Consider the following 6000-nt stretch of genomic DNA (forward strand, 5'->3'; position numbering starts at 1 on the left):
ATAGAACAGAAATGTCGCAGTCTGGTCTGACTGATAAAAATCCCTGGTCAAATAGGATTATCTTGAATACTCGACATATAAAAAACATCGTCCTTAAACATACTTTGAATGTTTACCTATCATTTATAGTTTTTTTTATCAAAGATGTTATATAGTAAAATACCTGTCCCATTGAATATGATGTTTATAGCTAAGTAACTTTGCAATTGCTTAGTGTTTATAATATATCAGTACATTATATTGCTCTGATGATTTTTGTAAATTCTGCGTTTTTGATTCGTGACCGTAGACTGTATGTGTTTTGCATGAAATAAGTATATGGATACACATTGGGTATCATATAGTTAAATATTTTAGATTTAAAATTTTTCTGAGACTGTTCGTAAGTTTTTTTATTATTAAAAGGAAAAAATGTCTGATTAAAGCAATAGTGATTAGAAAAATAAATTTATTATTTTAGCGGCTTAACAGTTTATGTGAATTATTAGAATTAGTTGTGAGACCATGAATATTTTTTGTAACTTTCAATATAAACAAAAGCAAATACTATATATAAGAGTCATTTAGAATAACAAAAAAAAAAAAAAAAAAACGTGAGCCTAAAACTTCCAACATCACTTATAAACACATTGCACATTCTCAACCAGTCACTTTTGTTTTCAAGCGATGCTTATCATCGAAAACAAACTTCTCTTTCCCCCGTGCTCTGACTGCGAAAGCAATCCCAAGCAGTAACGAGTGCAAATGCCTTCACGCTCACAAACACATCAAATCACAGCCTTCCTCGAGCGATTAATATGCAAAGCAATGCAGGCAGCCGTGCAAGCAGTCATGCACGTAACTCGTGTGTATATTTTCAGAGGTGGAGGGGTGGGGTTGGTGAGGGAGGCTGCCCACTCATTCGTTAATGAGGTCTAAAAAGTTTTACATGCTAAATAAATGAGTCTCAATTAAGATGTTTATTAATTGCCCGAACGCCGTCGGCTGGGGGATGGGTTTTAGGGGGAAGGTAGCGATGGATTGCGTCATATCAGCGACGCGCTGGGAACATAATACAATGCTCATTTGCATAATAAGTTAATTAACTTTGTTTTAGCAGTTAATTACCTCGTGTTTTCGAAGCAATTAAATTTGCTGTTAAGTGATTACGTCGACGGGGAAACGTGATGGACGATACCTGCTTGCATGCTTGATGCTTCGCCCTGAATTATTGCGTAAATGAGGAGCAGAAGAGGTGTGTGAGGATCGTTAGGTTGAAGAATAAGTGAGACTTAATGTCTGTTTAAATTGGTAAGTCAGTCTGGTCACGGTGAATCACTCAGCCTCACTGGCTTTGCTGTTGACAGTGCTGAAGAAAGTGGTGGGCATCTGAGAGAGAGAGAGAGAGAGAGAGAGAGAGAGAGAGAGAGAGAGAGATGCACACAAAAAACAGTGATGGAAATGAGAGAGAAACAGAGGTAGTCTGCTAAACAAAAGAAAAACTGAGAAAGAGAGAAAAAAACAGTGATGGAAATGAGAGAGAAACAGCAGCGGTAGTCTGCTAAACAAAAGTAAAACTGAGAGAGAGAAAGAGAAAGAGAGAGAGAGATATATATATAGAGAGAGAAAACAGTGATTGAAATAAGAGAGAAACAGAGGTAGTCTGCTAAACAAGTAAAAGAAAAACTGAGAGAGAGAGAGAGAGAGAGAGACGGACAGACACAGAAAAACAATGATTAAATGAAGAGAAACAGAGAGAGAGAGAGAGAGAGAGAGAGAGAGAGAGCTACGTCCGGGTGCTCTCCATACACACAGAGAAACAATGATTAAATGAAAGAGAAACAGAAGGTTGTCTCGGGGCTGAATAGATAAAAGTCTTGAGAGACTTTTTGAGAGAAGTGAGAGAGAGAGAGAGAGAGACCCAACGAGACTGAGAGATAAAGAGAGAGGTCTCTCTCTCTCTCTCTCTCTCTCTCCTGGGTCTCCTCTCCAGTCTACCCAGGCCAACCTCAGTTTTCCTTTGACAGTGAGGGAATTGCATATAAGAGAATATCTTATGAATGGTTACACTCCATCGGGGTGAGTATTACCTCGTCGAGGCCCTCCCGTCTTGATTTAATACTTTTTTGACAGAACCGTGAACACTCGGGGGTTTTAATCTCTCTCTCTCTCTCTCTCTCTCTCTCTCTCCAGCTGCGACCCACAACGTTCATATGACAGAACCATTAACTCTGATGGTTTATCTCTCTCTCTCTCTCTCTCTCTCTCTCTCTCTCTCTCTCTCTCTCTCTTCCTACCCCAGTTGCAATCCACAGCGGTCAACTAACAACTAGGTACATAATTCACGGCTTAGTTTAACAAAGGCAGGCATATGTGATTTTAGGGAAAACGCCCATTCGTCTGTTCTCGTCCTGTCCGTGATTGGGGGAGAGAGAGAGAGAGAGAGAGAGAGAGAGAGAGAGAGAGAGAGAGAGAGAGAGAGAGAGAGATAAAAGTTGTATCTAGGAGACCATCTTTTGAAAATTACCACATTTTCTGGTAGGCGCCACAGTGACCGCTCCATTCTCCCATGACGTATTTTTACGGCCTGTCATAAATCATAGATGCCTCTGGGGGACCTTTTTTTCCTCCCCCTCCCCCTTCCCCCCCTCTATAATTCTCTTTTTTCCGTCCTGCTCTGAAATCTCCCCCTTCCTCCCCTACCCTCCCACTTTCCACCTTCTCCCTTCTGCGCCCCATTGACCTCCCACTCTGTTAATTTTTATTACTTTTTTTTTTTTGGTCATGTTTCATGGTGGGGGGGAGGGGGGCCCGGTAAATTGTTTACGGCCTACCGTTACCGAGAAAAAGTAGGGGGAAGAAAGCGACATAATCAATTACGTTTGATGAACTTTTTTTTTTTTTGTATAAACTCAAATTGTTTCTTCCTTTCTGTCATATATATATATATATATATATATATATATATATATATATATATATATATATATATATATAAATAAAGACAAAATTCATGAGCAAAAAGAGAAACAGTGGAGTGCTGGTGAGTAAAGGACTATAAGTCGAAAGGCCTTGTAGCACTCCATTGCTTCTCTTTCCTTCGTGAATTTTGTCTTTATTTATAAATTCATCACGTTCCATATTTTCGTGATTCAGTTATATATATATATATATATATATATATATATATATATATATATATATATATTTATATATATATATATATATATATATATATATTATATATGTATATATATATATATATATATATATATATATATATATATATATAATGATCTATATATATATATATATATATATATATATATATATATATATATATATATATATATATATAATGATCCTTTTATTTTACCTGTTCTGTTATTTTCTTAACTATTATATGATGTCGTTTGTTAGTATGTGGTCACTGTTATGCTGTTTTGCAAACGGACATATTACCTAGTTCGACGTTTTATATGTTTTCAATTGCTCACCCGCCATTTTTATTTTACTATATTTTGTTCAGTTATAAGAAGTTTTAGGTAACGATATTCTACATCTTTTAAGATTTTAGGGCTTGCTTGGGTACATACATACATACATACATACATACATACATACATACATACATTCATTCTCACACACACATTCTCACACACACACATATATATATATATATACATAAAATATATATTTATATGTATATATACGAGTATATATACACATGAATACATATTCGTAGTTATTACACTCCGACATACCTTCATTTCATTATTCAATTGTTTATTAATATATTAATTTTTTGTCCTTTTTTTATGTGATATGCATTCTTTCCTTATTTCCCTTTACTTCCTCTTACTTCTCCCTAATGAATAGGGTTCATCTTCTGAATAATAATAATAATAATAATAATAAGAATAATAATAATAATAATAATAATAATAATAATAATAATAATAATAAGAAGAATAATAATAATAATAATAATAATATAATAATAATATTGTTTGATATCGCTGGCTGTAAAAGCTGTGCAGAAATGGCGTTACTTGTATTTACCAGTTATTTCATTTTCTCACTTATTACTAGTTTCTTTCGCCGGTCCTCTATTTAGCCGTGTAAATATTTTTCTATTGTAAACAGAATCATGTCACATTGCCCTTGTTGCACGGAAATTGTATATGTGTACATCTCTCCATTTTCTAAATGATGTATTATTGTAAATCGTAGTTATATTTGAGTAATTTGATACACAAAATTCAGCCTACTTACGAAGAGATTAATTTAAATAACTCATTCTCTTTTTAAGGAAATATATCCCTCAGACTTGGAATTTTTAATAAAAAATAAATCTGAATTTTTTTCACAACATTGCATCAGTAATATACAAAAAAGGATATTTTTTCCATACCTTTTGATATTTAAATTTCCTCCATCACGTATTCATCACTAAACCGCCCCCCCCCCACAACCCTCCCACCCCGGCATCTGCCGCCTGCCAGCATAAAAAAAAAAAAAAAACGGTGACCAATATTTATTTACAGGATTTTTATACATTTAAATAAGAGTTAAGTACAAATTAAAACCCCCCAACGTAATGTAGAGACAGTGATTAAATCGCGGGCCGCCGAGCATATATGGACGAGCCCGTGAAAGTGTGTTCCCATTAATTCCTTCGTTTTTATTCCATTTCCAAGCTCCTTGGGATAATGATGTGCAAATAGGTATGTGGTTTGATAAGTCCTCTGTCAACACCGAGAGGTTATTCACGGGCCTCTTCCTATGAATAATGACTCGCTTCCCTCTTCACCATTTCTCGGTGGGTGTTCGGTTCCTGAAATCGGAATAATTGCGATTATTTACAAGAATCTGAGGAGGGGAAAAATGAAAGGTTGGACGGAGTTAAAAGGCAGAAATCTCACCGTATAAAAAGGTATTGGCTCTCCGTTCGTTTTGTCGTCAAGGAGGAAAAAAAAAAAAAAGTATCTTTCCAGGAAGCTGGAACTCGCTGGAAGAAACCGTAAGGAATAAGAAGTATTGACTTCTCCTCAATTTTCCCGTCAGGAGAGCCGCGTCCGTAGGGTTGTTGACCTTTCTGTAATGAGTTAAGAAATGTAGGATATTTAAATATGAGTTTAAATGGGACGGTGAAAACACTGAGTCCTAGTTTCAGTGATCATGTTTGAAGAGGTCTCAAACGACACGTTTTTGAGAGTATGGTTCAGTATGAAACTGAATACGAAATTAAATATGATTCAGTATGAAATTAAATATGATTCAGTATGAAATTCAATTGATTAAGGTATGTCAGCCACAGACCTTAACTGTCATTATGCTATGTCTTCCTTGTCATATTTTTTTATACAAAATTTTTTTTGATTCCTTACACCCGAATAACTGTATTCTGCAACGTCTTGCCGCATTTTGGATTGCTGAGATGTCCACGATCTCATTAATTTGACTAAGCAGGATGGTAGGATTCTCCCCTTATGAGATACCTGTCTCTGTTAATGGGGAACAGAATTTAAATAGAATACGGTGTTTACTGCTTGTTATTTTATTGTCTCCTTCTATTTCATTTCTTTCTTCCAGTTTTTATAAAAGAATAGTTTCCGAACCTCTTTTTAAAACTTAGACATATTTTTTAAAACTTCTCTGTTTTATTTTGTTTTGTCTCCTGGTTCCTATATTTATATGCATGCTTTTATTATTTATTAAATTGATTTATCAATGTTTTATATACTCTGTTATTTTCTTCTCCTCATTTTTATTATTTTCTTATGGACATTTTCTTATGTGGAAGCTTCCTTGGTCTGTTGCAGCCTGACATTTACAAACTTTGAATAATAATAATAATAATAATAATAATAATAATAATAATAATAATAATAATAATAATAATAATAATAATAATAAGAGAATCTATGCCTTGCGGTGCCTAGGCAGGGATAGTTAATTAGAGCGATTCCTTCATTACCTGGTAATGAGGTAAGTTGATAGAGCAGTATAATTCGGGAA

This window comes from Macrobrachium rosenbergii, chromosome 51 (genome assembly GCF_040412425.1).
Source record: "Macrobrachium rosenbergii isolate ZJJX-2024 chromosome 51, ASM4041242v1, whole genome shotgun sequence".
NCBI classification, from domain to species: domain Eukaryota; kingdom Metazoa; phylum Arthropoda; class Malacostraca; order Decapoda; family Palaemonidae; genus Macrobrachium; species Macrobrachium rosenbergii.